Below are 12,854 nucleotides of genomic sequence, written 5' to 3' on the forward strand. Positions count from 1 at the left end.
AAGGAGCCTACCATTTAAGAAATCTAAATGGTTGTGTGCATCCCAAGAAAATCAATGACAGATATTCGAAGCTTTATTATTCAAATGTGTGGGAAACACAAGGAGTGTAAGAAATGCTAAGTAAAAATAATGAAAGAGCATGTAATATTTCAATAGATAACAAAGGTTTTCATTTCATAAAAATTTGAGTACAGATAGCCATAAGTTGGCCTAAAAATCAGTACAATGTTTCAGTTGTTCCCTTGCAATTGATTCTCTACTCCTAAGGGATGGGAACAACTGAATGGCTGTAGCCATGTCATGCCTTCTGTCAGCTAGCCCTTGGTTGGTAGTCTGCAATCTTTCAACATTTTGGCTCAAGACTAGGTTGACTGCTGCTAGCTCCTCTTCCACCTGTGTCTTCCTATGCAAGAGTTGGTTTCGAAGCTGAGAGACATAGGAGTGTTGTCCCTTTAATTCGAAAACTTCAGCATGTATTTAGGAGACAAACTCTTTGTCCTTCAGCAGCTCCTCTTTTACAGCCTTAGCCATGTGGCAGATATTGATATAGAAATCCATAGTGGCTGCTGCTTGGGATAAGTGGCCTGAGAAGGCCATGTTGGATTACTCGAAAGCTTTGCAGCATTTGAGAAAACCATTTTTAATGGTAGGCTTTTGCAAGGCTTCGAATGGGATCCTTGAAAATGATTTCAGCAAATCTAAACAGGTGCCTAAGTCCACTTAAGGCAAATAGACTTCTCTAGCAATGGAAGAACTCTCAGTAATCTCTTGAAGGGAGTCAGTAAGGACCAATGGCTCAGCCTCACTGCTGGCTGCTTGAGCTGGTGAAGATATATCAAATAGGCCAGCCAGCCGAGCTTCGAAAATGTCCATCTCTTCCTCTAACATTGGAAGTATAGAGGAGTCACTAGTTGAAGGAAGAGATGGCAGCATGGGAACAGGAGAAGGAGTTAAGGATTCCCCAACAGTGTCTATTGTCCTGGCCACCAGCAAGTCAAGAGAGGAGGGACTAGAGCTAGATGGTGGGAGTGAAGTTGGTGAGCTACTAGTGTCATCTTTAGAAGTACCAGCTACCACTGGAGAAGTGACAACTGGGGTTCTCTCAGGTGATAGTGGGGTAGCCAGGACTCTGTAAGGGGCCTACAGAGGTAAGGCAATGGAAACCAGAGACAAGTTCAAAGAATTGAAAAGACTAGAGAAAAGAAAGCTGGGATGCTTGGCCTCAAGGAAATAAGGGAATAATGCATGGACAGTGTAGAACTAGAAAGTGGGAATATCAACTAGAGAGGTTCTACATTCAATGGCACTTCAGGATTAACCTTCCATTTTCCTTTTAAAGCTGCCCTCGGTTCTGCAGAAGTCAAATAGGGCCCTTCACCCCCAGATGAAGTAGAAGAAGGCAGTGTTAGAGTTGGAAGGTGTAAGTTGGCTGCTGCTATATTTCAGAAATAAAAAGATGTCAAATACATGCTAAATCTTAGAAAAGGCAATTCTCAAAAGTATTTAGAGTAGTTAGTAGCTTTAGTGGTTACAGAGGTAATAATTGGAGAGTTGCGAAGGGTATAATGTTCAGCAGTTTGTTTCTTCCTTCCAGTCTCCTTTTGTATTGTTTCAGCAACAGCAACTTCTTCTCTTTGTCTTTGTTGCTGCCTTCTCTTCTTTGACCTCTAGAAAACAATGATCTCCTTGGACTGTTCCTTCTCCACTGCTTTGGCAGCTGCCTCATGAGTGGAGTCCCTCATGAGCTCAGAATGAGAGAATGTCTTCTTTTTCTGCCTTTTTAGTGGTGTTTCCTATGGTGCTTCTTCCTCCTCCTCTGGTGCTTCTTCCTCCTTTGGATGGGCCTCAGGTACCTCCTCTTCAGAGTCAAGCAAAAGTTTTCCCTTCCTTCGTTGTTACTACTTGCCCTCGAGAATGTTCAAAGCTTAAGCCCTCTAAAGAGAGTCTTCTTGTAAAGCTCCTACACCAAATAGAAGCTATAAGTATATAAGCAAGGCATCATAAAAGGAAAAGAGAAAAGGAAAACAGAAGTGCATACCTTTCTTTAAAGTGGCCCTGGTGACTCTAGGAGGAGGGGGTAAGGCAGTAGGAGCAGCACTGAAGCAACAGGAGTAGGAGCTGGGATAGCAGGAGCAGTGGAAGAAATGATGGTGATTCCAGTCTCTTTGGGCTTGGCTTGGGAGGGCATATCTAGCCCTACCAGCAGATCTTGGGGAGAAATGGCCAAGTCACTACTACAAAAACAGATAAAAATCACACTTTTTTTTGTGTGATGTATGTTATTTAATCACACCTTTTAAGTTTTATTAAAGTGTGATCTTTGGGAGTGTGATTAAAAGGGGTTATTTTTAATCACACTTTTAAGTGTGTTTAATAATATTTAGATCACACCTTTTAAGTGTAATTAAAAATATTTAGATCGCACTTTAAGTGTGATTAATAGTATTTAGATCACACCTTTTAAGTGTGATTAAAAATATTTAGATCACACATTTTAAGTGTGATTAATAACATTTAGATGTGAAAAAAAATATATATTACACTCACTAACTTCTTATTTGCTCTTGTGGAGATTCGAACCATCAACCCTCTCACACCATAAACCTTATACAATACACTATTTCCACTACACCTCTATAATATCATATGATTATATATGCAACATATATTATTTATATAGTACATAGACCCGTATTAATATAAAAGTATATATATAAAGATAATTATTTTTTATTGAACATAATTTATGTAAAAATAAATTATTTACTAGAAAAAAAAAGAGACCACTTTTGGTGACTAAACATAATTTTAGTCGCCAATTCTATACTTTTGGCTACTAATTATTTTTTAGTCGTTAAAAAATTTAATTCCCGGGCTAAAATTACTACTTTTGGCGACTAAACTTCTTTTTAGTGGCCAAAAAGTCTCACTTTTGGCTGCTAAATATCTTTTTAGTCTCCCAATGCCTCAGTTTTGGCTACTAAATTTTTTTTAGTCGCCAAAAAAATCTCACTTTTGGCTACTAAAATTTTTTTAGTCGGTAAAAGCCTCACTTTTGGCGACCAAACATCTTTTTAGCCACCCAATACCTCACTTTTGGCTACTAATTTTTTTTTAGTCGCCAAAAAGCCTTACTTTTGGCTACTAAAATTTTTTTAGTCGATAAAAGCCATATATGGGCAACCAAATAGATTTTTAGTCGCCAAAACCTATACTTTTGGCTACTAAATTTTTTTAGTCGTCAAAAATCTTTACTTTTGGCTACTAATGTTTTTTTAGTCGCCAAAACCTATACTTTCAGCGACCAAATGTGCTTTTTTAGTCGCCAAAGATGCTTTTTCTTGTAGTGGAGTGTGATTATATATATTTAAAAAGTGTGATTAAAAAGTAATAATATATATATAATCACACTTTAATTAGAATGTGTGATTAAAAAATATATAAATAATCACACTTTAATTAGAATGTGTGATTAAAAAATATATATATAATCACACTTATTTAAAAAGCGTGATTAAAAAGTAGTAGTGAATATATAATCACACTTTAATTAGAAGGTGTGATTAAAAAATATATAAATAATCACACTTTAATTAGAATGTATGATTACAAAATATATATCTAATCACATTTATTTAAAAAGTGTGATTAAAAAGTACTAGTGTATATATAATCACACTTTAATTAGAATGTGTGATTAAAAAAATATATATATAATCACACTTAGTTGAAAAGTGACATAAAAAATGAATATTATCACACTCAATCAAATTAAGTGTGATTAGAATATCAATCTAATTTTTTTATCACACTTCCAATAAAAGTGAGATATTGTTTTTTGTCAAAGTGTGATCTTTAACTATTTTTGTAGTAGTGAGTGCACTTCCATATTGTCTGTCCACCAATTTTGGTAGCTCTTCAATGCAGTGCCTTGTAGGATGAATGGAGTGAATTCAAATTCAATCAAGTCTTGTATCAATTTCGAGGTTGCTTCATCCAGCCTGGTTTTTGGCACTTTCAGCTCTTTACTTGCAAGATTTAGGTCAGTTTGGCTGCAAAGAGGGACAGGAATCCCTTGAGTAAACCCAAATTACATAGCAAATTTAGTAGGGCAGTAAGCTTCAGATATGCACTTATAAGCTCGAGGATTCAAGGTGCCAATGAAGAGCTCCCTTGGAATCAGAATAGAGGCCCACATATCTCTGTGTAGAGGGGTTAGAGCAAGTCCTATCAGCTAGACAGATTCTTAGCTATGATGGCCCTGTGTTAGCTCTGAAGGGACAGAAGAAGGCTGAGAGATGAGAAGTTGGGAGTTGATGGAAGAAAGTGAGGTAATAAGCAAAGCTAGAAGGGTAGAGGGAAACTCAGGCATACTTCACTCTATAAGTAGTAGGATCTTGCACCAAGAATCTCAAGCACCTGGACTGTAAATCAGTGAAATAGGCAAAAAGCCATAGTTACAATACCCAGAGTGGTCCTCCTTGGTTAACATCTAGAGGGTTTTCACAAAATTGAGAGCAGGCTCTATAGACATGGCTTAAAACATATGGAGCCAAGGCTATCTTCTTCTTCGAAGCAAGAGCCTTGGCAAGAGGGGCAAATTCAGGCATGATCCTCTGAAAAGACGTACAAAAAAGGCATTTGCAAAGCCAATATAAAAGAAAAGAGAAAAACTCTCAGTCTGTTACAGGGTCTTCCTTCTTATTTTCGGAGCTCACAAAATCACTAAATGAATAGTTCAAATGGGGAATAGAGAAAGGGACCTTAAGATCAGGATAATCTAGACCGAAAGGGGTGCTAATGGGTGATAGCCCTAAGAGATTACACATATCAAGAACAGTAGGAGCCATCATGCCACACCGAAATTGGAAAAAATTAAAAGTAGGATTCCAAAAGCAAAGTGCAGCAAGTATTAAAAAGGGGTCTTCAGGAATAGGAAACCTAGAGAGTTGAAGAGCATCAAGAAGGCAGAGTTCTTGGAGATCCCATGTTCTGGCACGAACAACCCGGTCGTACCAGTCTTCTAATTCCATCCTTAGTGTGGGCCAGCAACAATGGGGTTAGTTCATCCTCCAGTTTCCTCAATCAAGGCCACCTTCGTAAAGAAAACAGTGATCTTCTAAACGAGGGTACAGAGCAGGAAGCTGAGAAGAGGCTTCCTTAAAGATAGGTCCAAGGACGAACTCCCCTTGAGCATGGTAACAAGGAATAAAGATACGTCCATCAACGGCACATCGTTCACCAGCTTTGTATTTATCGCACTTTCATTGATACACCTTCTCAAAGCCACAGACGGGCTAACACGCTCGACGATCGGTACTTTTGATGAAGAAGAAGCCATCGGTGAAAGGATGAAATGAGAATAAGGAGAGTAAGTATAGAATGAGTAAAAAGTTGCAGTCAAGAGCAATGGAAATGAAAAGGGAAATTTTGGATAAGTGAATAGGTAAAGCGTGAGAAGAAGGGGTTTTAAACCTTTCTATCTGAAAAATTACCCAGTTAGCCTAATACGTCAAATAGACCCAAGATAGCTACTTAGTTATTTTGGACTCATGTGGAGTTAAAGCCTTTATTTTAAAACGCAAGGGGTCCTGAAAACACAACATAGAGAGTCTCTTTCAAAGGTAAATTTTTGAGAGGGAAGCATATTTCAAATACTTAGTTTGGTTTCAAAAACAAGAAGTTGGCTTCGAAGCCAGTTTTCAAACACTCAGTTGGACTTCAAGAGCAGGTAGTTGACTTCAAAGACAGTTTTATGCCTTAAAAGTTAGGTATAGCTGGGATTTGTTTGCTTCAAAGGTTTTAAAGACATAATATTAGGTTTTCTGTAAAAGGTAAAGTCCTTCGAAAGAGTCTTTGTAGTAATATGGTTCTTGCCTGATTTTTTGGACTTCAAAGTAAGTAAATACTGCAAAGCCAATACTTGGTCAAGCAATGTGGAAATTTCAGGAACCAGAAACTAGTGTGAACTTTCCAACTAAAACAGATCTTTTTGAAGACAAATATTGTCAGTCTTAAGAGAAACTCCATGCTTCGAAATACTTAAATTAGGCTTCGAAGCAGGAATTGGTTAAATCAAAACTGTTGTTGGCACAGATTAGATTGACCATATAGTTGGAATACGTAGGACAAATATTGTCATTCTTGAGAGAAACTCCATGATTTGAAATACTTAAATTAGGCCTCGAAGCAGGAATTGGTTAAATCAAAACTGTTGTTGGCATAGATTAGATTGACCATATAGTTGGAATACGAAAACCCAAGGCAAATATTGTTATTCTTAAGAGAAATTTCGTGTTTCGAAAACACTTAAACCAGGCTTCAAAGTAAAATTGGTTAATTCGAAAGCTGTTAGTTACATGAATTATGTGAACAAAGTAAGGAATAAAGTCATACAATTAGGATAGGAAAACCAGATCAAGCAAAATGGAATATGGGAAAACCCAGTTGTATTTATATAAATATTTACATTATGAGGGCCTATCTGGCTACAAATTCAATTTCATAGTAGTAAGGAATAGAAAAAGTAACAAGATCATTGAATTTAGCTCAACAATGTTTTATTAATTTGTGTTCTTTCTTTATCCTATCTTCAATTCTATCTAAATTGGGTTTTTGCAGCTGATGTGCTCTTATTTGATAGACAAGCTGCTTAGCCTTTACTTTGAACTCAGTCTCCTTCAAACTTTGCTCTGTCTAGTCTATATCTACATCATCCCAGTATGTTGAGTCCATGTTCTTGAAACAATCATATTCTTCAAGAAGGTTCTCCGCTTCGTACTGAGTATGAATTCGAGTGATAGCAATGTTATCCAAAGAGTCACTAGTGGCCAAAGAGAATTTATGCTAGTTAAGTATGAGAGAAAGTTGGTCCAAAAAGGTATAAAGCTCTGATTAGGCTATGGGGTTAAGAGCAAGATTTTTTCTTCTCAACCAAGAATGAGGGACTGAATCCCAATGCTCCAATGGGATGGGGAGTCTTCTGCACTATCCTTGTTGGCAGGGAGGAGGTATACCACACCGAAAGCAAGTTGTCCTCTAAACAATGAGCTGCAGGAAGAAGGAGGCACGAAAAGGGGATCATCGAATTCAACAATTCTGTGATGAATCCGTTCCCTTATTTGAGGTTGAGCCAGTGTTGACCAAGCATCCCAACCAATATTTTTAGAGGAGAAGGAAACAGCCTTATCCAATGCAGAAAGTTTTGGAATAGAAGAAGAGTTTCCAAGATCCATTTTTACAAATTCTTGGTCCAGAGGTTTATATTCTACAAAAGCTTCCATAACTTGTATAAATTGAGGTAGATAAATGTGCACAATAAATGCATGCAAGTTCTTTCGAGGTCGGTCATCATCATCCAAAGCCTCCTCGTATGCTTGATCAATGAAAGAGCAGGCTTGATTGGCCATTGAAGATGTATAAATCCCTTTGTATGCACATATGGTGGTGGAAAGGTTCAAATGCAAGAGAGGAGTTAATGAAGTTCAGTGCTTCATTATTTAAAGATGATTGCACTTCTAAGAAGTTCATGCACGTTTTAGAACGTGGGCAAAGTGCATGGATCCACTAATATCACCAAGTATTGGGTATATTAGTGCGGGGGATAATGTTAGTTGTATATTTTATATAAGTCAATAGCAGCGTAACACATGGCTCGTAAAGGGTAATTGGGGAAGTTAATGCAAGTTTCCAATTAGCAATAGACACGTGGCAGTTCATATTGGTATTGATGGATCTACGCAGTGCTGGAGCAGTTAAAAGACATAAGATGACGTGGCCCAACGGTTACTCAGAATTCAAATTCAAATACATGAGGGAAGCCAAACTAAAAGAATGGCGTAGTGGAAGCTAACTGTGCGAAGCCATGACTAGAGATCGTAGAAGTGCATTTCAATGGTTAGAAGCCCACTTCGACGGTTACTTTTCGGAAGTATAAATAGTAGAGAAGGCCAAAAGAAGAAGAGCAGACTCAGATCTAGAAACTAGTTATTTACTTCATATTTTCTTTCCAATTTTTTATATTTCCAGTTCTTCAATTCCTATACCTTCAATTCTCTTACTGTACTTCATTTCCTAGGAGTAGTTTTAAGTAGTTTGTTGCTGTGAACCTCTTCAAGGCTAGGTCATTGTAAGTTCTCATTTGCTTAATGAAATTCAGTTTCTGAATTGTTCTATATCTATTGTTATTTGCAAGGTTCTCTTAAAACAAAGCCACCAATAACTGTCATCTTCATTGAGACTAAAAGAACTTTAACATAATCGTTTGATAATTTGTGAGCAATTAAATTCTCTGTGAGGACTGATTGATCATTGCTAGCACACTTAAATTTACACTATTAACCTTCGAAAGCCAAAAAAGTCAACAATTTAGCAATCAAATGTGGATTTTATGCCCCTCACAAATTGAGTTGAGAGACCTCACACAATAAACAATTTTCACATGTCCTCACACAATAATAAAAGAGATAATGTTTATCCACATTTCCTCACAAAATAATAAAAGAGTAAATTGAACTAACCTTTTCTAGATTTAAAAACAAATATAATATATCCCACAATTTTGACATAATCATATAGAATTCTTCTTAGATTTTAATTCATATAAATACGTAACCTTATTTTTTATCAATAATTTGCTAGTTATATAGATAAAAAAAAATTAATATTATCGTCCATTTATACAAACTGTATATTTTACATTGTTTATTTTATATTTTCACACCATTTCAATTAATTTCGGTCTATTTAACTTTATATTTAACTTTAATAAAAGAGATATCAATATAATTATATCAAAATTATGAAATTTGGGTTTTTTTTTTATTTTTTAAAAATCTTAGGAGAGGCCAACCCATCCCGTAGACTAGCTTTCACCCCACTCTACCGCTGTGGGCCTTGGGCTTCAATTAGTGTGACGTCATTAAGCTACAAGCCCATTTACTTTATGGGCTCAGCCTATGGATTACCGCTTTCTATGTAGTTGCTAATATTTTTTTTTGGGAAAGCCTGTTGCAAATTAGCTTACTGCAAATATGAGCTTATTTTTATTTTATTTTTATGAATTTTTTTTTTTTTTTGGGAAAAATTACCAAAAAAAAAAAAAAAACTAGGATTTGACCATTGTAATAAAATAAACCTTGAATTTTTTATTTTGTCAATTTAAATCCTATTTTTTGATTTGTTTTCAATCTAAACCATTTGTTTGTTTTTGTTAAGTAAAACCGATAAAAAAATAGCTGTTTTAACCATTAAACTCAATAAAAAATTATATTTTTGACATTTTATGTATACTAAGTTTAATCGATAAAAATATTATTTTTTTCATCAATTTTACTTAAAAAAAATAGATGAATGATTTACATTGAAAATAAATATGAAAATTAAGATTTAAATTAACAAAATTAAAAATTCAGAATTTATTTTATTATAAGGGTCAAACCTTAGAGAATTTTTTTGTATTTTTAAATTTTTTTTTTTTTTTAGGTTCATCTCTACTAGAGAACCCTAAGAAAATAATAAATTACAAAAAAAAAAAAAAAAAAAAACCGTATTCTTTGAAACTAAACCAAAAAGTGAAAAGAAAATTACTGAACGTAAATTAAATTTTTTTTTTAAAAAAAATCGAAACAAGCCTACTACAATATCTTAATCTTGAAAATTAGTGGCGAATATTTTTCCTTAATAATGCATTCAAGTCGGTTTGATCTTTATTTTAAGGGTTCAGCCAACAAGTGTTCTTAAAAAAAAAATTATTGGATTCATTTTACTTTTCTATTGAAATTGATATAATTTTTAACTTTTTCACCTTATTTTTAGACACTTTCTTCATCAATTTGTAATAAAAAAAAAAATTATTGCTTTCTTTTTTAAAAAAAAAAAATAACTTTGTTAATGTGTACCTTTAAAATGCAAGTTAAAAATTTTTAAATATTACATAAAATAAATATAATAAAAAATATATATAATATTTTCAAATCTTTTTAATATACATTTAATATGCTTCTTTTGCATTTTGTCCTTGTAGAGGATGAGGATGACAACAACTATCACTTATGATCTCTTGGACTGCTTTGAGTGCAACAATATTATGAATTTAGACTTAATTATTTAAAATTTTTATCTTGTAATTAAGATTTATTCTATATATAAACCTTACGCTACACAAATTTAATTTTTACCATGCAATCATTCATCCAAAAAAAATCCGAGTAGATAAGTGTTCGTCACAGTGAGTTCTCCGATTCAAGCTTTGAGTGCAAAAAAATCTTTGGAAATATGTGTGCTTTCTAGATAAAAAAAGTCACAACACCCGATCAAGTTAAGCGCAAGTCATATGACTTCCCTATGGAGACTTCAATCTCCCCATAACCTTTGATTTAGGCTATTTATTAGTATGTTGCTTAAGGTTTATTAAGAAATTTTTTTTTTTTAAATTTGAAGATTTAAAAATTTTCAAGATATAATATTTAGTCTAATTAAATTTTTTCATCGGCTTTATATTATGTTTATTTTATAATATTACGTTAATATTTTTTTTGGAAAAATTACCAAAACAAAATCCTAGGATTTGACCATTATAATAAAATAAAGGGAAAATTGGTCTAGGGTCCCTCTCCCACTTTTCATAATGGAAGAGATCCACAAAATTATTTTTTGATGTCTAAGGTCCCTCTCATTTATCACAGAGAAATTCTGCCCCTTCCTTTTGTCTACTCTCACGCACATACACAGACATGTACATATATACATACATACAGAGATAGAGCAGAACCAGGTGTAGCCGACGGTGAAGAGGACGTAGCGAGGCACATATGGTCCAGCGAAGTACCACAGCGTCAATACCACCATGTCCAATGTTAGAGGTAGCGAGATCAGATGGAACACCCACATCTCTCTCTCTCTCTCTCTCTACTCCCTTCTGTCCCTCCTTTTCTCTCTCTCTTTCTCTAGAAATCAAGTTTCTGTCTCGATTTCAGGTGGGTGGTTTGGTTGGGCAAGAAGAAGATTGGAAAGGGAATCAATGTGAAAGGGTTACCAGATCTCGTCAAACGGAGCTCCGATTGATGCTTTGAATCTGAAAATTTGAAACATCAGTACAGCCACTTACAACCAAAATACAATACTGAATCTAAAAATTTTCAATAATTTTTCCACGGTTTCTCGGAGACCAAACACATGCACAAGTGAAGGAGGTTAAAATAGGTTTTTTTTTCTTTTTCTGTTTTTAAAAATTCTCCACCTTCTTAGTAGTAGAATTTCTCAAATTTCTCTGGATTCAACCCAGAGAAAATTCAAATTTCTCTGGGTTCAAGCTTCCAAGAGTATTTGGCAATAGAACTGAATTTTCTCTGGGTTGAGAATTTTCTCTGGATTCAACCCAGAGAAAATTCAAATTTCTCTGGGTTCAAGCTTCCAAGAGTATTTGGCAATGGAACTGAATTTTCTCTGGGTTGAGAATTTTCTCTGGATTCAACCCAGAGAAAATTCAAATTTCTCTGGGTTCAAGCTTCCAAGAGTATTTGGCAATGGAACTGAATTTTCTCTGGGTTGAAAATTTTCTCTGGATTGAGAATTTCTCTGGTAATTTAGCTCACAAAACGTCTATTTCGATTATTTTTTTTCATTTGAACTGAATTTTAGGTCAAATATTCAAAGAAACTAAATGCAAATTCAAAGAAACTAAATACAAATTCAATGTACACTCCCAACTCAGGCACAAAATAATTAACAAGTCAACTTGGTTGTTAACCACAACTTTACATTTTATTTTGGGCAGAGTACAAGAACAAGCAAAAGCATCAAACTGATAGTTTACAGAGAAACAAACTAAAGAAGAAGAAAGCTTGAGCAAGAAGTGTTGATCATGGCAGAAGGTGAAGACGAAGCTCCAGATATCAAGTCAACTCTTATGCTGATTGTTCTCATACTCATCATGGTGATTATGTGCATGCCACCTTCAAGGCAACGAGCTGTGTCCGTATACCGTTGCTGTTGAGAGATTTATCTCTGCAACTCATGTTTTTCATTTTCTCGTTCTTTAGTTTCTAGAACTGTACACCTCATTTTAGCTAGAATGAGAGGTAAATTTTAGACAGAATTGAATTTTTCTGAATTGAATTTTCTCTGGTTTGGACCAGAGAATTTCTCTGGATTGAATTTTCTCTGGTTGAATTTTCTCTGGATCGAATTTTCTCTGGGACTGAAATTTCTCTGGATTGATGTTGAGGGACCTTAGACATCATGAAAATAGTTGATGTCCTTTATACTATAAAATCATAATATCAGGGACCTTAAAAAAAATACCCCTAAAATAAATCTTGAATTTTTAATTTTGTCAATTTAAATCTTAATTTTTTGATTTGTTTTTAATCGAAACTATTTGCTTATTTTTGTTAAGTAAAATTGATAAAAAAAAAAAAAAAAAGAAGATATTTTAACCATTAAATTTAACCAAAAAAAGAATAATATTTTAGACATTTTACGTATCCCTAAGTTTAATGGATAATTTTTTTTTTTTTTTATCAATTTTACTTAAAGAAAATAGATGAATGATTTATATTGAAAACAAATAAAAACAAATTAGGAGTTAAATTGACAAAATTAAAAATTCAGAATTTATTTTATTATAAGGGTCAAACCTTAGAGATTTTTTTTGTATTTTTTTTTTTTTTTTTTTAGGTTCATCTCTACTAGAGAAACCTAAAAAAAATTATCGATTTTAATCAAATTAAAAAGATTTTAAAAAAAACGTATTCTTTGAAACTAAACCACAAAGTGAAAAGAAAATTACTAAAAATAAATTAAAAATTAAAAGGAAATCGAAACAAGCCTACTACAATATCTTAATCTTGAAA

The 12,854-nt window shown here is 34.0% G+C and overlaps 1 long non-coding RNA gene across 1 annotated transcript; it reads left to right on the top strand.

Annotated features, from left to right (window-relative positions):
* The first annotated feature begins 10,994 nt into the window (after nucleotides 1-10,994).
* LOC145794610 (uncharacterized) lies at nucleotides 10,995-12,196 on the top strand. Its single transcript, XR_014334530.1, has 2 exons — nucleotides 10,995-11,093; nucleotides 11,777-12,196. It is a non-coding gene; the product is annotated as an uncharacterized LOC145794610 (long non-coding RNA).
* The last annotated feature ends 658 nt before the right edge of the window (nucleotides 12,197-12,854 follow it).

Source organism: Camellia sinensis, chromosome 7 (genome assembly GCF_055761805.1).
Source record: "Camellia sinensis isolate YWXY chromosome 7, ASM5576180v1, whole genome shotgun sequence".
Lineage (NCBI taxonomy): Eukaryota > Viridiplantae > Streptophyta > Magnoliopsida > Ericales > Theaceae > Camellia > Camellia sinensis.